The sequence below is a fragment of the Lepidochelys kempii genome, chromosome 13 (assembly GCF_965140285.1).
Source record: "Lepidochelys kempii isolate rLepKem1 chromosome 13, rLepKem1.hap1, whole genome shotgun sequence".
NCBI lineage: Eukaryota > Metazoa > Chordata > Testudines > Cheloniidae > Lepidochelys > Lepidochelys kempii.
The window spans coordinates 14,514,610-14,535,844 of NC_136392.1; the positions used below are offsets into that span (position 1 = coordinate 14,514,610).

The window sequence follows — 21,235 nt, forward strand, 5'->3', positions numbered from 1 at the left end:
CTCATCACTGTGTCATTTGGGTCTTCACTTAGTAAACCTAATCATGTAAGCATGTTAGTCAAATCTGACACCACCTCTCTGTACAAAACTGTCTCTGTAGCAGGCATTTCCTGTAAACATAGTACTGTGTGAGGCAAAAACATAGAAGTCAGCTGACACATGATTGGCTTTTCTTTTACTCCTTGCTGAAATAAAAAAGCAATTTGTATAAGAGAGAGGTCAAAGACAAGTAAACAAAACATTGCAAAAGCCTTCATCACAAGAGTCTATGTATTTATACGGTCCCAATCATTATAGTATCTATCTGAGCACCTCACAAACTTAAGTGAATTTCAACACTTCTGGGAAGTAGGGAAGTATTATTATCCAATTTTACAAATGGGATGCACAGAGATGAAGAGCTGTCTTGCCAACCCCAAATGATCAAAAACATGAAGAAGGCCCCCAAAATCATGATTTTTTAAAAAATACATGTCTTATTTTTTATTTGCCTTCTGATGTTTGAGCCTTTAAATTACATGAGTCACGTCTTCAAGCTTTTCTCCACAACCATGAGAGCTAGAAACAATACACTTTTAAAAAAAATGAAAGCTGAGATTCTCATCACTTGCCTCCAAGAGCAGGGGCTTTAGGAAAACCACCAAATTGTGCGAGACTCACAATAACGTTGTAAGAATTGGCAACACTAACAACACATGTCTAATATCATACAGGAAGTCTGTGGCAGAGTTGGGACTAAGCTCAAGTCTCCTAAATCAGTGTTTATCAAACTTTTGTACTGGTGACTCCTTTCACATAGCAAGCCTCTGAGTGTGACCCCTCTTATAAATTAAAAATACTTTTTTATATATTTAACACCATTATATATGCTGGAGACAAAGCAGGGTTTGGGGTAGAGGCTGACAGTTTGCGATCCCCACGTAATAACTTCGCGACCCCCTGAGGGGTCCCAACCCCCAGTTTGAGAACCCCTGTCCTAAATCCATTCCACTTTATCAGGCACAAGATAGTACAGCTGCCCACATATGAATCTAAAGTAAGGGAGTTCCCATCCAAAAGAGTGATCAGGCAGGTTTCCTACTCTGAGGTACAGAGTGGATAATTTAATTAACCTATGACAGACTTAAGTTTGGGTAAAGGCTTCCTGTTGCTCAAGCAGCTCTGATGTCAAGTGTCTCTCGGACAGTGTTTTCCCTTTGATGCACACACCCAGATCTTTACCAAAAGCTTTAAAAAGTGTTGCAATGCATTTTTTAAAATAAATTTAAAAATTATTTGTAGGGGGTGGGAAGTGGAACATTGAGGGAGGGAAAGCAACTTTATTTTATTTCTCTGTTCTCTTCTGGGTTTGCTGCAGTTTTTCTAGTTTGTGACTAAACTGAATTTTGTGAGCCTATATATCAACAAATAGCATGACACTACAAAGATTGTCCTATCAGTCCTCCCTGTGCATTAGACTAGAAGTTTTCACTTCACACATAACACATAAATGAAATGGTTGCAGTGATTGCAGAAAGACAGCAAATATCGTCAACATAAGACAAAACGAAGGGAAGAAAATATGATTTTTACAAGTTGCCCCTTGCCTGATATCAAACATTTCCAGACCCACAAGTAAAAATCATAGAGGCCATAGTGGCTAATCTGTAAAAATAAATATTTTCATTTCAGATTTCTAATGTAATATTATATGTTGCATTTAACAAAAGTGTTAACTTGTTCTGGGCTTCTTGATTTTCCTGAAACAATCTTTCTGTTTTCTTACTCATCACTATCTGCTGATGACCTGATCTCTCTGACCTGCATTTATTTCTATTTGTAATATTGATTAGCATGCTACAGTTTAGCCAGTCTCAAAAAAAAACCAAACCAAAACAAACAAAAAACAGGCCAAGTTGTGCCAGAAGATACATGGACCCAAATCCACTGATTTGGCACTTATTTGTATTTACATTGACTTCAAATGCTCACATATCTCAAGGGCAGAAGTTGACCATACATTTTCATTCTGTGGTGCTCTTCCACACATGTAGTAAAATTTGTTTCTTCAGCCTCGGGTTCTGTTCACATCAGCAGGAAGTGCATCTGCTTTACTGGACAGCTGAATGTGGTCCATAGTGGTATTCAAAATGTTAGGCCCCAATTCTGCAAACACATATATACAACTGCACAACTCATGTGAGTAGTGGCATTCATTTACAGAGGACTACTCACACCAACAAGTTATGCATGTGGTTGTAGGATCAGAGCACAGGTCTGAAATTTATATAGAAACAAATATTGCACTGCAACAACACAACCTTTTCCCCAATTATCACATATCATAATGGACACAAATATATGCAGCTTCTGCATTTCCTCTTAAGTCATATTTACAGTCACTATAGGTGAAATCCTGATCCCAGTGAAGTCAATTGCAACATCCCCCTTCACGTCAATAAGGCAAGATTTCATCCCAAAAGAGTTAAAGCTTAAAAAAAAATAAAAGAAAAAAGAAAGAAATAAAAAACCCAACACGTGTTCATATGTCTCTAGTGCAAGCAATGTTGCCAACTTTCGCAATTTTATTGTGTCTCATGACATATGGTATTTTCCTGAAACTTGCAAATATGAATGCGAAAAGCTTTAAAACATTTGGAGTTGGCACCACTGACATGTCACACACACAGCTTAAGGCTATTGTATGCTACTTAATGCTTTGCCATGCTTCTGCCATTTTGAAGTACAAGCAACATGCTACAAAATTCTACAAAGATGCACAAACACCTACCTCAGGCACATCACAAAATAAATAAGAGTTAAAAAAACCCCTAACATGCTGATCCAGCAATTAAGTCTGAATGGGTCAACCACTGCACCCACACAGAACTTCCAGTGAGACTCCTCACAAAGTCAATAGCAAGATTGAAGCTTAAAGTTGCAAAAAACACATAAACAAAACCCTGAATTAACAACCCAAAGGGCCTAAATCCTGTAAACTGATACACATGGGGAAATTTTGACTTCAAGGGGCTCCATGTGGGCACGTGGGGTCCACCTATCTGACCAGTTTACAGGGCCAGGCTATAGGAATATAAATAAACTTTAAAGTTAGCCCTTGTTATCAAGTTATTGCCTTGGTTACACTAGAGGTCCTTCCCAGCTAGTGGCTAATGGAATATAGAACACAAGTAAGGAAAGTATGGTTCTTTAAGGATCATCCAGTAGTATAGCTCTCTGTTTGCCAGTGACCATCATTCCCTTTGCTCAGAGACACCTATGAGGTAAAAATCCAGGGAGGTGAGACAGCACATAAAACTTTGAAAAAGGTTTTTGCTTGATCCCATGTTTGTTTAATTTGCCCAATTGTCAACTTTCCATTTCCAGTTGAATATTGGGGCCCAGTTTAGACTAGGAAAACAAATTGTGGTTTAAAAACTGTTAGCTAACACACCAGTTTAAGTGCCTCCACATTAGGGATTTCCTCTGTTTAAACCAGAATAATTTTAAAATTGATTTAATTTAAAATGATGCAGACAGGGCCTAATAGTATCATGAGTCTGATCCAAAGCCCACTGAAGTGTGGGACTGACTTCAAAGAGCTGCAGCTCAAGTCTCTTAAACTGTCTCGAGGAAAACAAGAGAAGCAACATAACTGGGAACTCACCCCTCCCTTACACCATTCACTTCAATAAGGTGCTAACTTCAGGGTCTAACTGAGACTGCTAACTGCTTTGCTAACAGTATTATGCATTCTATTTAATTATAGCATCTAAACCACTCAGTTGGAGCTGAGACACTTAAAAATATTATTTTAAACTCCCCATTACTTGCTACTTTGCTGAGTTCATTCCGTTTTGGCATACATGCTAATATCTTTTTAAAGAAATGTAACAACCCACCAACTTCAGCAACTGAGCAAATATGTGAGCTACCATCACAACATGTTGCAAGAGTATGGAATAAGCTCATGTTCTCCCTCTCTCTTTTTTTAAGTGTTACCATTTCTTTCCACTAGGTATGTTCCAAAATCTTCTTTCATTAATTTTTCATTAATTTTCCTAAGTAAGGCTATGACTGGCAACACATTGTCTATCTGCTGCCTTTTTTATGTATGTGTGTTTCTCTATTGTGGAAAATGTGAGTTTGTTCTAAACTTTTATTTATGTAAACTATTCTGCAGTAGCTAGTGGTCAACTGGAGCGTACTAGCAAGACAGAAAAAATATCTCTAGCTGTTTTCCCAGAATGATCACAACAGGAAACTAATGAAAAATACTCATATGTATGTTATTTACATTTGCTAACTTCCATTAAAATATACCATAGTAATAGTCCAAAACAATGTGCTTTATAATACTGTTATTGTGGACTATTAGTCTAGAATATTGTGAGTGCATATTATACATAAAGCCTCACAGTATTCTAGAATAATAGTTCCTTTATATGTTTTGTAATTCAGGAAGTTAGCTATCTATCTTCCTGAATTACAAAACACATAAAAGAATGAAAACTAATTTGCTCTTGATTTCTTAGCTGTTTAAGAGAAATATAAAAGGAAGTAATCCCATTCTTACACAGCTCCTTCAAAATGGAGTTACTTGGTAGCACAAAGGAAACAACTCAAATGGTGTTAATGGTCCCCATTCATAGCAACATTAAAGACAATTGGTCTGATTTTTCAGAGGTGCTGAGCAGCACCCGTTGAAGTCAACAAGACTTGTAGCGGCTCAGCATCTCTGGGAATCAGGCCAAAAAGGAGCAATTAGATATTCCTTAGCACTTTAATGGTCTCAGGTCTGTTTCCATTGCCTCCTATTATTCAGTGTATTTACAATTTAAAAAAACATTCCACTCTGCATCTGCTCCCGCCTGCTCTCCCTCTTCTACTTCCTCCCTTTCCTGTGCCCCTGCATCCCTACTGTTCCCCATTTTACCCCCTCCACCTCCTCTGCTCCCCCCCAATCGACCCCCGCAGCTCCTTCATCTCCCCTGCTCTATCTGTTCTGCCCCTGCTCGTTCCCTCTTCTGCCCCCTCCAGCTCACTCCCTGCTCTCCCCCCTACTCCAACACTTAGTGCCTTGGTTTTGACACCTCCCACTTGTCCAGCACGTTTCGCTAGCTCCGCCTCTGTTCGAGCGCTGCAAGGGGGCGGGTTCGGGGCCCCTGAGTGGGCGGGGCCATCGGGAGGGGGCGTGGCTCTAGGGGAGGGGGGAGCACGGCACAACAGCTGCAGACGGAGGGGAGTAATTTATTACAAACAGTGGCCCGAGCGCGCTGGCTCAGCGGAGTCCGGGCTCCTTTCAGCAGCACCACAGCGGGGCGGCTAGACCCCCCCTCCCCCTCAGGATGCCGGCTGGGGAGGCAGCTCGCTCCCAGGTGAGGGCGGGAGTTCAGCTGAGGGCACCTCCAGAGGGGTCAGAGCTGCTCGGTTGCCTGGAGGAGACACAGCCCTCACCCCCCCCCCCATGAGAAGGGGGGGAGGGGCTCAGCCCATCTTGAGGGGGGGGCGAGCGTTTTGGAGGGGGACTAACCGCCCCTTGAGACGGGGACAGAGCCCCCACCGTGAGAAGAGGCAGGTGGGGAGGGGGGGTGTTTTGCATCTTAAATCAGCAAGGTGGCCCATCACCGTGGTATCTTGGCACCTTCTTTCCCATGGAGGTGGGGTAGGGGTATTGGCCCCTCCCCAGGTGGGGGGGCAGGTATGTCTGTGGGGGGACATAACCCTCCCCCCCACCCCACGGACATGACGCCTGAGCAGAGGCGTAAAGAGGGTCAGGTGTGTGGAAGTAAAGCACAGCAGCCCCCAATCCTCCCTGCCTGTCTCCCTCTCCTTCTTTCTTTCTCATTCAAGCCCCAACTCGTGTGTTTGTGTGTGTGAGAGTGAGAGAGAGAGTTTCATCCTCCACCAGGCAATGGAAGAGAAGGAGCAGCAGCAGGTAAAGAAACCGCTTCTCCTCCTGCCCCCCCCCCCCCCCATACACTCTCCAGGGTCGGATCTTCATCCCAGAACCCCCTGGGAGGGAGGAAGAGGAGAAAAAAGAAAAGGCAGATGAAGAATGAGCATATCTTCTTTCGTCTCTTCCCTCCCACCTATAAAGTTGTCGCTCTCTCTGATTTCCCTCTTTGCTGCCTGGGATCACCTCTTCCCCGCCCCCCATTCTCTCTCTCCCTCTGTGTAAGTAGGTGCTTCAAACTTCCATTATATACCTAGGTATTTGTTTTAAATATTCAAAATGTCGACCTTTTTAATCGGGGCGGGGGGAGAGAACATTTCTTTGTGAGTCAGGGATGTTCCTGGAAGAAGGGTTTGGTTTGTAGTCTGTGTGGCTTATCGGGGGGCGGAGGAGAAGAGATTTGGTAATGAAAAGTTTATTGATCAGTCTTGTCAGTTTCTTTTTGTTTCATCTTACTGCCTGCTATGTGAAGTCTAAGAGCCTCCAGATCATTTATTTGGTATTTTTTTTCTCTTTCTTTAAACTAGGGGAAATAGGAAGTTTTAAAAATAAATAAATAAACCCCATCTGGTTTCTACAACAACAAAAGACGTTTCCAAACGAGGACAATACAATTCCTTAAGTGTTTGGAGATTTGATTTCACTCCCGATTCTTAATATTTGTTGGGAGGTATTGGATTTTTTTTAAAAAAAGTTATATACCGTTCTATTCCTGGGCATGTGTGATGTATGTTTGTTTGTTTTGACATATAGAAATTCTAAAGCCAAAGCAAGCTCTTCTGTATGCGCTCTAGTGAGCCATCCCATAAAATATGGTGTGTGACTTCTTGTAAGTGTTTGAACTGAAGTGTAATAGTTTTGAAGTGGTGGCCAACAAAATCTGTTGGGTTATTGATCTACTGATGAAAGGCGTTTGAATTTGAAAAGGGTTTAGTTTAGGGTTTAGTGTGTGTGAAGTTTTTTATTATTTTTAATGTATAGGTAGTTTTTTATTTCTAAAATGACCTTGAGGGTTTAAAAGCTACATCAGTTTCTACTCGGTGGGTTTGAGGGGAGGCAGCACTAGAAGGATCTATTGCAAAGCGAAAATAGAAATAGGAACTAAAGTAGATGCAGTGAAATGTTTTCTCATAGAAGTATGTGAAAAGGGAAGTTTCTGTAAGTCTGTATGAGAAAGAACGGGGAAATAACGCAGTTTCAAATGCAATGAGAGGATATCATTCTTCACATTTTATTAGGCCTTTAATGCAGGACTGATATGATCTGGGAGACACAGAAATTAAAACGCCTAACTACAAGTTGAATAGCAAGCATTGACTTGCTGACCAACGCTTACATTGTTGGGGGCTGGTTTTGTGTCTGCAAAGGTAGCAGAGCACAGGGCTATGACAATAGCTTGCAAATGCTTTCACGCCATGTTTTATTACTCTTATGAGCTCTTTTATTAACTGTACTTTGATTCCCAAACCTAATACTCTAATTTGTGATCTATTTAAGCATTTTCTCTGATAATGTGAAGGGGCAGTTCCAAATAAGTAAGATAAACTGCATTCTTCAGCAAAGGGGGAAGGGTGAATTCCCCCCCCCCCCACTAGTTTTGTGAACTGATGAGTCAATATTTAATATCTGCGGTAGCAATGCTAATGCGTGATGGATCATTAATGACTTAGTTAATCTAATATTAACGGTTCTTCTAAATTGCAGAGAATACTACATCTCTGATTTAATGCTTGAAATTCATTAAATCTTTTGGCCTTTTCTTTAAATCACTGAAATTTCAGGTTGTGTTGTAATTTTTATACTTATAAGGAGGAATAGCAAATAACTTCAGAAACGTGGCTATTACAGTAATTGATTGATCTGATTTACAGCCAGGAAACTTCTGCACATGCTGGAGTTGCTGATTTTTTTAAAATATATATTTATAACTTTTTGGGGGTAGGGAAGTTGGTTTTTTTTTTTGGGAATCATTAAAGTGTACATAACTATTTTAAAAACAGTAGATCTGATTTTAGTTAAGGTTGATTCAGTTATGTCTTCATCACTTTGGAGTTGGTTGAATGACTTGACGTGAGATTAAGCACAACAAAAGAAAAGGCAGGGGAACAACAGCTGCCTTCTAGTACTGGAGCACTAGTGCTCTTAGAAGGAAGGCATTTTACCTTTTAGTATTGTGTGGTGTCAAGTAAGTTTAAATGTTAATGTTTATATTCATGATATATGAACATTCTAACAATACATTTCATAACAATACATTTCATACATAAGTTCTGTATGTTCATGTTGATTTTTGTCTTTTTAAAAACAATCTTTTAAGATCTGATATTAACTACTGGATCTATCTCATTAACTTTTCAGACAAAAAGTAACAAACGTTCACCACTAGTTTGTACTTGCTTAGTTACTGTGTGGTAAGAACTTTAAGGTGTGTCATTAATGGCAGCTGACTATTCTTGCAGAGAAGTCTTGTTTGTTTTAGGTAGGTGTTTTATACAGAATTTCCAGTGAGACAAATATTACTACATTGACTGGACTCATTCTTTCTGAAAACTTACTCTAAGGCCTAGAAGAATAATTTTACCATACTGTAATCAGAGTTTATTTTTAAAAAGTCATTAAGGATCACTGCACATTTTGAGGGCTTTTTCACTTCCTTCATTAAACATATTCTTAGGTAATACGTATCATATTTGCTTTTTTTAAAAAAAATTATATTCTTGACCTACATTCTTATTTACAACAAAAGTGTGTTTTTCATTTTGACAAATAAGTGGGTGTGAAATTGTTTTCTGGGTTTATTTACGTTAAGTGGCCTATATTTGTTTCTTGAAAACAAGGCTACTATAACAGGCTTTATAGAATAGCTTCTAGGTTTTAGAAGTTTGGGTCAGGAATACTTGTTTTAGATTCTAAATGGATAGCTCTGGGGTTTTTGCTTTGTTTTGGTAAGGAAGAAGGGGGGGGCGAGGGCGGGTAGAAAGAGGAAGCTAATAAACTTCAGCACCTTTATCAGACCATCTGACAAAAGGTTACTTCATTTTGGCTTCTAGATTCCTTTAAACCCCATAATTACCTTCTGAACACTTCTTACTAATCTTCAAGATATTTGACTAGAGTATCTCCTTATTCATAATCTTGTGAATTTAGAGTTGCATTGATAGACGATTAATTGTTTGGTTTTTACATAAACGAAATCAAGTGCTAAGTTATCGCTGTTTTGCAGAGAAAGTGGTTTAAAAGAAAACTGGATTTCACTTGACTTTCAAAACGGTGATTTACTGTAAAATTTGAGTTACAAGAATCTGAAGCTTTGTAATTAAGAAGCTCTGGGGCAATGTTAAGTAAGATTTAACCTTTTTATGTCTAGTCTTTCCTGTCCTAATTTTTGTTGCAGTGAGTAATGTCTTAGTACAAGACTTCTGTACAAGATATAGAACACTCTATACTTAAAAACAAAACAAAAACATTAACACTATTGCTAATGTGTGGGAAGAACTGCTTTTTCTCCTTACCCCTTAGAGGTAAAATTCCTTTCTTTAGGGGAATCTGGAAGAGGAGTTTGACCTTTGAACTTGCATGCACACTTCCACACTGCTTTCAGGATGATGAAATAACTAAGGATATTTGCCAGTGTCTTACACTTACCTTGTTTCATCTTTTTTAATACCTAACTGTTCGGTTTTTAAATATAGTAAATGTAGCACATTTCTGCCACAGTGGGGCTGCCATTAGCCAGGCTTACCACCCTGTGTTTATTTTTTGAGACTCCTGATTAGAACGTCAGGTGTCTAATAAGATACTTGTTTCTGCTTCACATAATTACATTTGTAACTCCAAATTGTCTCAAACATGCCATTTACTTGGAATGAACTCCTGAGCATTTCTAAGGACTCTCTCACTTTTTGTCACGGAAGTTATCTTTAAAAAGTTAGAGTTTCTATTTCTATTGCACTAGCAGGATTAGGGCCCCATTGTGCTTGGTACTGTACAAACACTTAGAAGGACATAGTTCATGCCCTAAGAGCTTTACAACCTGAGATACAATGTGGGGAAGAGGATATATACATAGTTTAAGTCTAAAATATGTTATATAAATAAAAATTGCACATCAACTATACCCAACTGCTTCTCAGCCTGTATTTAGTTGTGTAATTTCTTGTAGGTGTCATAGAAGGAAGTGGCTCTTGAAGGATTTGGAATCAAGTTTACTTTACAAAACAAACTGCTTTAATTTCATTTTTGAAGTGAAAGAAAATATTTAAATTTTCACTTCCTTGCTGCTCAAAACACAATCACATGACAAGTTTGGTACCCATTAAATGGGTGGCTGCAATCTGTCTTGGGAAAACTTTCATTGTGGTCATATGACTTGATTAAGGACTAAGTTACTAATCTATTATGTATTCATATCATGTTTTATTCCTTATTGGTATATTTGTTGATGAGCCTAGAAAGTGATGTGAAGTACCCTTTTGATTTGAAATTAGACTGGTGATAAGGTGTTTGCAGCATATGTGTTCGGTGAGGAATCCTATAAGAATGAATACAGATGAGAAATAGGTTAAAAAGATAACAATTTAATTAAGTAGAATGAATTATCAAATGGCCTTTAAGTGGCTATTTCAAGAAAAAGCATAAGAGAAAACGTCACAATTGGATATAATATGTAGAATATTTGGGGAAAGCCTATTTTGATAAGTCATGCTTAGTGACTTGGGTGGATTTCTAAATATGGGATGTAAGTGAATAAATGACTGGATAACTACTTTCCTAATAGGTATTGTAGATTTTGTGCAACCAAACTAAAGTATCAAAGTCTAATTTTGTTTATGCACAATGGGCACTCTAACATTTTATTACACAGAAAAATGTTTAAGTGCAATTCATCGCTTATCACATCATATAAACTGCATGTGGAAAACTGAAGACTCATCATTGTCCTTGTATCCAAACTTTACTTTAACTGTAGTCATGTTTGCCTGAAACAGGTGTTGGGGAAATTCCTAATTTATGCCAAACTTTTTTTTGAGAGGTGTGGTGGTTTCGGGGAGGGGATGTACTAAAATCCACAATCTCATTTTGAGTATGGTGTTGGGGGGGAATAGTATAAGCTAGAGCTGAGGAAACATGGTTTTAACTGGTTGTTGCGATATTCATTCCTCCTCTTCCCCCCCCCCCCCAAGTAAAATAGAACTTTAAATCTTAAATTGCTGTCTAATGCTTTTAAAGGTTTACATTTTTGGGGCCTTTCTTTAAAATCGTGCTCTTGGAAAATAGTAGACAATGTAGTTTAGCTTTGTAAGCTTGACTTTGTAATATAAAACTGAGAACTGCTACTATTCTTTTATTGCATATATCCATCAGTTTGACACTAGTAAATTGATGCCTCTGATATGAGGGGCAGTTCAGAATTGTCACATCTATATCTCTGTAGAACAAGGACAATCCATGAGTTTCTGCTATAAGATCTACTTCCTGGGTAGAAAAAGAAGGCTACTAGATGTCTTCTAGCTACATTTCTAGCATGTTTCTGTTTTCTTAACATCATCAGTCTCTCACCCTGTGCCTGATTTGTGAGGGAGAAAGTGTATGCCTTAGAGACCATGCACTTTTTTTATGGTGTAGCCAGAACACAATTTTGGATAAGCCTTGAAAACCATAGGTCCAAATTCAGGTGGTGTATGAAAAATGATCCTCACTTAAAGCTTCCTGTTTGAGTGCAGATTCTGCCTCTTCTCAGATTTCTGTTGAGGAAGGGGTCTGAGTTGCAGTCAGATGGCAGTATTGGGAGGAGATTAGTGTCTGCCAACAGTGGTTCCTCCACAGGCAAAAAGTAGTTTCCCAAGGCAAAGAGTAACTCTGGATGCTCCTATGACCTCTTTAGCTGTACAGTGTAATGGTATGCAAGTTGCCCCATACTAGGAGCTCTGGAGAAGCTCTTGGATACCCTTGGCAGGAAAGCAGTTGTCTCTCAATAGAGTAGTAAGGCTTTGAGCCCAACTCAGGGAACTGCAGCTTACCAGCTCATCCACTGAGTGAGACTAAGCGGGGCTAACATCTTATGGCTAAGAAGCAGAGAAGTCCAATCCTGTTACATCCTTGTAAAGGATATTTCTCCAATTGAATGAACTGAATAAATATAATACACTCTCTATGAAAGATCAGATTTAAATTCTCTTGCTTCATCAAGGCTGCCTTGCGTGGAGAGAACAATATAGCTATTTTGAAAGGTAAAGTCTTGGTGCTAGTTTAAATGTGTGAAATTTTTTGACTTAATGGAATTGCATCATCTCATGGCAGCAGTGAAATTGTATCATAGGACTTATAAACAGTGATCAGTATAGTGCTTTCTGATGATTCTTAGTACATGTATTCACCTCTTCATGATGCCTAAAGTATGTTTTGTTTCATGGACTATAGGAAATCCTTCCATCCTTCTGCCCAAATCTGAGAGAAGGAAAAGTTGGCGGTCAGAACAACATTTGTGAACTTTAAGGATTTGTTTTTAACTTGTATAATTTTAGCCAAAATACCAAGAAGTGGACATTGACATTCAGTATTGCTCAGAGGATACTTGGATGCAGAAGGGAAGTTTGTGCAAACCTGTAACTTCTGATCTTCAGCAAGAGAGAACTTCTGATCTTCCTGGTTAAGAGTCATTTCATCCATTGAGTTGCAGAAGTTCTATTGTCTCTCAAAACATTAAAAAGAGATTCCACACAGAGATCTCTTCAGAGAGCAAATACTTGTTTCTATAGTATAGACCCCAAAATGGGTGGGAGAACTCATTCTCTGCTAGTTATTTCCAATTGGAGGACACGGCTACCTATAGGAAAATGTCTTTGACTTGCATTTATGCAGTCTGGTATACTCATGAACTTTATGTAAAATTATAGTATAAAGTAGAGAAGTTCACTAACTGTATTCACCAGTATTAAGAGATGTTTGAATATTCTTCTTTATCCTCCTTCACCCTCAGGTGCCTAGGTATCCACCAGTTTCCACCATGTCTTTGCTGGTTTGTTCAGGCTTCTGAGTGTCATGTTGATGGATTTGGCTTCTTTCTCTATTCTTCAGTATCACGTTTCATTTTCCTCTTTTCAGGTGGTGTCTGTATTATTTCTTGCCTTGGAAACCATGTTAGTGGAATCCTTAAAGCATGTCCTAAATATGTCCATTGTTTTCTTATCATATTTGATGTTTTAGATTGGTTTGTTCTGCTTAGAGTTTCTGATGTTGCAAAAAATGCTTTCCAATAGACTCCAAAGATCTTGCATGAGCATTTACTTTTGAATGAATTGATCTTATCAATTTCTGATGTAGATTTCCATGACTCTGCCCTATAAAGGAGGGACAGACATGATACTGGTGTTAAAAATTCGTATCAGCTCTTGTATAATGCATACTGTGGCGAAAACTTGTGTGGGTTGGCTTCTGCTCCCTCATATCCATATTAATATCGTTGTGGCAACCCAATGGTGTCAGACTGGACAATCTAATCATAGCTGATTTTCTAACAGTTCTTGCAAAAAAGAAAAACTTGAACCACTCTTAAGGGGGTTGGTTTAGTTAATGAGCTTTTAAATTTTGTTTCTAGAGAAACTTACACATGGAGGATTAATTGTAAGACCAATAAATAAAATTTCTCTTCAACTGTCCATGAAGCTTAATTTTATAGTTCATTAGGGCTGTGTCTACACTACATAGCTTTTAGCAACATGGCTGTGTTGCCATAGCCGTGCCACTAAAAATCGCATAGTGTAGCTGTTAGCTCTCCTGCCAACAAAAAACTTGTATCCCCAAAGAGCCATGTTTGCATTGTCAACAGGGGCGCACTGTTCGAGCATTTAAATTGGGGTCATATGTTGTAACTTTTAGGTTGAAAAGAGACAGTCTTTTATTGTGATGTCTTCTGCAGCTGAACCACCCCCTATCCCCAAATACCCTCCTTCCTCTACAAGTGCTCATATTGTTCTTTATCATACAAACTGATCTGTAAAGAGCTTTTTTATTTAAAAGGACTTTTGTGGAATTAAACACATGGCTTATTTGAAAATCACCTTTTTATGTAGGTGAGAAGAATGTGTCAGAAATTAATGAATTAATTCATTTCCCAAAGATGGGGTTGGAGTGTATGAGCAATACTGTTTACCATGAAAAGATAGCCTACATCTTCTCCCATTATAAGCCCAAATTTTTGTAAATACTAACATTTGAACTTTCAATCTTACTTATTTAATACTATTTTAATAAATACTCATATTAAATAGAAAAGTTTATATCTTTCCTTCTGCAAAGTCAGTTTTTAAATATACTGACCTCCTGAGTCTAACTTTCAAGACATTTGCTTAAGTCATGCTGCTGGTGTCAAGCTGACTGCATGGGTTATGACCTTTGTCCTTGATACAGAAAGTGTATACCATTCTAGAGACTTGTGCTGCTGCTGTTAATGCTTACAAGATGAAGAAAGGATAACATTATATCCAAAATGCATGAAGTTTTTTTAATGTTTTGTGGTATGGGAGATGTTTGATTTCTGTTTATCTGGAGTTTTACTGCAGAAAGCAGGTTGTGGATTTGCCATTGGGATCCGAAGAGTGAAAAGACAGACATTTGGTTAACGTTCTGCTTGACGGTGTGATTACTTTCTAAATGTAGAATACCAAAATCTTCTTCTGCCTAACTCCTTGGGCTATAAATGAAATGCCTATGAGCATTCAATCTGATATGCATACAGTCCCTTGAACAATGGACTCTTGATAACTGATTGGACCTCCTGGCACTACACCATACAAATAATATACCCCTTTTTTCTTGCCCATTCTGAATTCTTTAAATATTAGTTTTGGCTACTATTTGGGGATACTTTATAAACTTAATGATCCTTTAATAATTAGAAGTAATGTGGCACAACTGGCTTTATAACAATCATGTACAAGTACAGTAAACAATATTCTCAGAGGTACTCTAGAAATATAGGACCAAACTGAGCCTTGGCCTAATCGGGTACAGTTCCATTGATTTCAGTGGAGTTGCAGTTACTCGTGCCTGGGCTGTATTTGGTCCATTTGTACTTGAATATCTATGTAGCATAAAGCGAAGTTTTAAGTAGCGTTACCATATTTGAACATTCAAAAAAGAGGACACTCCAACCGGGGGTGGGAAGGTTTGCTCATGACCCCCGGTCCCTCCCCCATTCCAACCCCTTCCCCAAAGTCCCTGCCCCAACTCCGCCCCCTCCCTGCCCCATTGGACCCCTTCCCCAAAGGTCAATCAGCACCTCCCTGCACCTTCCATCAGCTGTTTTGTGGCATGCAGGAGGCTCTGGGGGGGAGGGGGAAGAGCGAGGGCATGGTAGGCTCAGGGGAGGGGGTGGGAAGGGGTGGAGTGGAGGCAGGGCCTGCGGCAGACCCACGGGTTGAGGAGTGATCGCCTCCCAGCACATTGGAAAGTTGGCACCTGTAGCCCCAGAACTGGTGCCTATACAAGGAGCCACATATTAACTTCTGAAGAGCCACAGGTTGACCACCCCTGCTCTAAGATCAACTGGTTGGTGACCGCTGCTCTAGAAGGTGGATTAATTCGGTCAACAATGGAGAAGCTTTCCTTCACTTAAGTGCAATAGCAGGCACCAATGCACCCTTTTAAGCATAGACCTGTTGTGAGTGTCACAGCTAAATACAAGATGAAACAGATTGCTTAGCATAAATAGTTAATACATTTCAAGTGACTGTTTAAGGTGAAGTGGCCTGTTAACACCCGATGAGAGTATTAGGCTGTTTAGGCTCTCCAAGTTGTATCCAATAAACAACTGATTGTAATAAAATAGAGCGCCAGAGATGGAATAAGGTGATATCAGTAGTTTATCTGTGGATTCATATTAGTAGCCAGTAATACAAATGGTACTGTTTCGGTAGTGCCAAAAACATTCAGTTGCTTCAGATTACTAACAGGATTTTTTTCTATGCTGGCATTATAGAGGACTTTTGAAGCCCTCTAAGTCTGTATTAAGATAGCAAAACAAGCTCAGCATATCAAAGAAATAGAAGACAGAATAGCTTTGAATCCAGCTCTTGGATTTAAGGGTCTGTTAATTTTAACTGTTTTTGAGGCAATCTCCTGTATCTCCGCTGGGAAAACTAGAAGTGCTGGTATGGTCTTGGTTTTTAAACAGCTGTTGCGGTGTTTGTGGGATAAATAAAACTTTAATAGGGCTATTGATTGTTGTTCCTGCTTTAACTTACGTTGAACAATACATAACTTTACTAGTAGCATAGTATAACAACTGCTTTAGTACTAGGCACATAGTCATGCCTCCTTTTCTTCAGCTAATCTTTGGTGTGTGTTAAACTATAACAGAAAACTCAAAGGATGGTCTTATTTGACACGTCTCTTGGGGTGGGGGAGAAAGCATGTTGACTTATAGATAGAGAATTTTGAAGCAGAAAGGAGTAACAAGTGAAATGAAATTAGTCCCAGTAGGTCATCTCTAAAAGAACCGTTTTGAATACAGTATAAAATAGTTTGTGTAACTTAATAAAAGGAAATCAAGCCTCTTCACTAGTCTTTCGGAAATGCTTTGAATGTCATCTTAATGCATTTTTATGTAGCAGCTTTTGTTTTATGTAGGTTAGGTAACAACAACTAAAATGAAAACACACTGATCTCAGCCATTCATAACCATAATCCTAGAATATTCATCACCATAGAATCTGGAAATCGCTATAAACCTGTAGACCTGATTTGTTTGTCTAAGGGTCACATAAGCAAATGTGTTGTGCACTAAAGTTTGCTAAACTCAGTCTCTGGTGGACTTTTGAAGGGATCAAGTTCAGTAGGGAGCATCCCTCAGGTGAGAGTAACTTGCTGCTGCTTTTGGTCAGTAAAACTGTTTTCACTGACCATTCCAAGAATCTTGCTTAGCACATCTTATCTTCTGGGATGGATGGGTGATGGAAGCGGTATCAGTCTATAAGGCGTTTGAGCTCTGACTGGATCTTGAGACACTTACTAGGGTTTGTTTAGAAGCTGATGGGAAGGGATGTCAGGAAGCCCAGATTCCCTTTGCCCCTCTGCTGTGAAGGTAGGAAAATACATATTTATCCGCTTTGAACTCAGGTTTCAGACTTGTAACTTTTCTCCCCCACCTATTAAAAGTAAAAACTTGCATTTCCCCACTCCAGAGACGACTACTGCTCTGAGGCTGCTAGGTCATTATCACCTCTCCCCCAGCCTCTTGGCTGCAGTGAGGAACAAATAGTGAAGAGAACTTAGCTACTGTATCCTTTTCTTAGGACAGGTCTACACTACTGCTTATGTTGCTCAAACTTATGTTGCTCAGGGATGTGAAAAAAAGCCATCTACTGAGTGACGCAAGTTACAGCCACCTAAGCACTGCATAACTTATGCTGACAACAGCATTCTCTCCTGTAGGCATAGAGCATCTTCACCTGTTGTGCTGCAGCTGTGTCGATGTAGTGCTTCTAGTGCAGACTAGCCCTTAGTCTGCATTTTGGCATTCCAGTCAAGAGCAACTCCTGTGCATATCTAAACTGCAGCTCATAGCTTTCCCAGATAGCACCGGTTTTAAACTGATGTGATTCTTGACAGTTTAACTGCTGCCCAACGGATTCTGAAGAGCTGCAGTGCAGGGAAACATCATTTTTGGTCCTTGACTCTAAGACCTTATCTTCACTAGGGGAAAAAACTTTTTTTTTTTTTTTTTTAAATCACACATTAGCTCAAAAGTGGTTAAAAATCCTACCCTGGCCAAGGCAGTTTGTAGTTTTCACCTGTGTTAGCAGGTTACAGCAGACAACCGTTTACCATGCCCAGTGGACACAGGTGAAAACTACAAACTGCCTGGGCCAGGGTAGGATTTTAACCACTTGTGAGCTAACTTGTAGTCAACTCTTCCTTGGTGCTTCTGCTGGTGGAGTCAGCCATTTGGGGTTTCCTCCTGAGGAATGGCAGGTTGTGCTATTGGCCCTTTGTGATCAATGTTCTGTTGTATCAATGTAGTCTTATTCTGAAAGTAAGTACTTGTAAACAGATTCCATGTTTGTCCCTCACTGACTTCCTAATTTACTTAGTTCAGTTTAGAAGTAAAAGTGTTTTCATAACTGCCAGTTCTATTAAACTCAATCTACGATCTGAAAGTCAAACTGTATTCTTTGTTTTCTGTCTGATCTATCATCACAAGTATTAATACTATTGCCAACCAGATTCTACCTTGGGTTAATGTTGTTTCCAGTGGAATTGCCCAGTTGTAGCTGCAGGATTGGCCTTGCATTTGGAGTTCATATAATTTTGTTGATTGAACCAAAATGGATCCCAATTTAGTCTGTCTCTGCAGTGCTCACAAGAGTAAAAAGTAGTAATTGTATAACTAAATTAGATGGACAATATTCTGAATGTGTCCATGGACCATGAGTTGTGTGTCAGTTCTAGATAGAGTAAAACAATGCTTTAATTCTGATTTTAAAAGTACATTTTTATTTAATAATTGAATAATTTTTAATATTTTGATTCCTTTGGGAAAGGATTTCCTTCATTGCAGTAGGAAATTGGTGCTGCTATTTATCTGAATTAAACCCTTGTCTAGTATTGATTTAATACTTGGTTTCCAAACATAAAAGGCATGCCCTACTTTTAAGATCTTTCTGACTGATGAAGGAAGTCTGAAATGTATCAGCCGGAAAACTCAGTCTTGTTTTAAAGCTCACCTTTCAACTTTTTACTCTATTTATTTATTTTTTTAACATTTACGGTTCACTTATCTTTTCCAGGTAGATTGAATTAGATTCAAACTACCAGAGTCCACATCTTGTTTTTTTACCAAAAATGTTATCTGTGACTAGATTTCATGATCTAAAAATTACAGGTGAGAGGCTCTTTTCTAAAAGTAGCTCTTGTCATATTGAACCACATCTCTTTTGACAGCAATAATTGCCCTGGTGGCAGAGAAATATTTCAGACACTGAAATAGTAAGGCATGCTATATTTCCTCAGAATGATGTGTTGAGGGTTAGTAATGGCCAGATTTTCAGAAGTGCTCACATGGAAGCGCCCATTAAGAAAAATGGAAGCGACTAGGTGCTAAGAACTTCTAAAAATCTGGCCTAAATGTGTAAAGTACTTTGAAAATCACATCTTAAATCTTCAAAGGAGCCAGGTGCCATGGCAGTGAGTCTGAGCCTATAGACTTGGGCTTGTGCTTCAGCGCTTAAAGTGATATAGATATTCCAGCTTTTGCTTGGAGCTTGGATTCCGAAGAGTGAATTATTAAACTTGTGTTTGTGAAACTTCAAAAATTCAGTCCACTATTTCCCAACACATCCAGAGAATTCATTGTCTCTAAATGGTTCCAATCTGCAAGGAGTTTTTGGTTATCTTGTTGGATGGAAGTTGGGACTAAACTTGGCCCTGGAATTTGGTATGGAGGCCTTCACTTTCTACAAGAAAGTATTTTTCGCAGTTGGTGAAAGCAGGTTTTGGTCTGCTACTAGTTTCATGTTGGTATTTCTCAGTTATGTAGTACACTGCAAGAAGGATCAAAGGAAAGATGGAAGGAACATCCTTGTCTTCTGAATATTTGCTAAAATGACATGTAGATGAAACTACATGGAAAAGATGCTTTCCCTGTAACTGAGTGCTTCTAGAATTTCATTGCTACAGAACAAATTGAGACTGTCTAAATGAAGTAGGTTCTTAACCCGTCTCTGGCACTGACCGCTTGACCTAGAACATATGTCAGTATGTGGCAGTTGCTGTTTAGAATGATTCTCTCATACACTTCAGAGGAACTTAATATGTACACAGTATTAATGAATGGCAACTGTTTCTAAAATGGGCCAGTTTCTATACCTTGCCTGAATATTCACTAAAGAATTAGGGTTAAACATATTTTAAAAAATAAATAAATAAAAAATCCACACCTGATGATAGCCCTCTTACCTAAGTGGCTTGCTGATATTGTGCTACTAGCTGCTCAGATTTTCAAGCTGCCTATTCATCTGTCTTACAAACAACATACCTTCATTTAGGCAGCTTCCATTATACAACAAAGATCACATCTGAGCTCTGCCACAGAATACCGTCCTGTCCTGTTTCTAATAACAGTCCAGGGATGTTGCTGTGTGTGTCAATCCAAAGCCTAAAATGACCGAGTCTGTGTGAAGTGATGGCAGCAGCTATAAGCATAGCTGAGAGGTTTTTTTGTGTGTGTTCAGAATATCACCAGGTTGAATCATCACTGAATTTCATGGTCTGTTACCACCCAATTTTCAAGTTCTTGACCATTTTATTTTATGAATTACTGCAACTGTACGCCACACAAGTGTAAGGTCTGTACCAAGTAACTGTACCATGCAAAGAGTCTTAGACCACTGTGATATCAGTTAAAAGGCCCACCAAAGGCCTTTATTCTACGGCTAATTTGCATGCAACAGTCCCATTGGTTGTATGAAGGATACAGCACAAATGGTGAATTACTTTGCCCAACTGCCACACCCGTGCACTCAGTTGCCACCTGCGCAAATCCCCTACATGCAGATCAACACAACCACCTGCACAACACCACAAGCAGCAAACAAAATTGCCCCTCACAACAGCACATACCCCTCATTCGCCACCCCCATAGATCTACACAACCAATGCACACAGTTACCCCAAACACACACAGCCCCTCACTGCAGCAGACCCTACTCATTTGAGATCCACGCAAATCCACACTTCTCCCATCACAACATATGCATTCACTCACCCTTCCTCATACTTACCATAAAACGATAAACTTGAATGGCAAAGCTGTGGATCCATCACTAGTATATAAATACAGCTTAAAAAATTACTGAAGACACTGAACAAAGCAACAAGTGGAAATATGAAATAAAAAGTTACTGGTGAGTTCACTTGTTTGTAATATATTTCAATATTTTATCTCCATGGAGAAATTTTGTGCATAGCACCAAAACTTTCTAAAAACAAAGCCGGCCCTATGTTACTATTGTTAGTGGACCTGACTTTTAACTGGAGTCAAAATTAATAAATGAAGTCTTTATGACTGAAGTTCACTCTCAGAAAAGAAAGAGAATTAAAATTTAAGTTTACCATGTCATAGGTTCAACCTGCTTAGTTATTACAAGAATTCCAAAACTGTATTTAGACAGGAAGAGTTGCCTCGTGGCAGTGATGGACTGAGAATTGGGACCTCTGAATTCTATTTGAGGCTCTGGAGCCATCTTAGGCAAATAGCTTAATCTTTCTTACCTCAATTTCACAAGCGATAAAAAGCATAAA

General features: G+C 39.1%; 1 protein-coding gene across 12 annotated transcripts in view; it reads left to right on the forward strand.

Moving 5' to 3' along the window:
* Window positions 1-5,197: 5,197 nt before the first annotated feature.
* The window catches only part of ZNF217 (zinc finger protein 217), a 105,824-nt gene continuing 89,786 nt past the window's right edge, over window positions 5,198-21,235 (forward strand). For 7 of the 12 annotated variants that reach the window (XR_012154676.2, XR_012154678.2, XR_012154674.2 and 4 more), the window contains exon 1: window positions 5,198-5,357. The gene's annotated coding sequence lies outside the window, so the exon portion shown is untranslated. The other 5 variants (XM_073309360.2, XM_073309362.1, XM_073309361.1 and 2 more) reach the window with 5 other exon arrangements.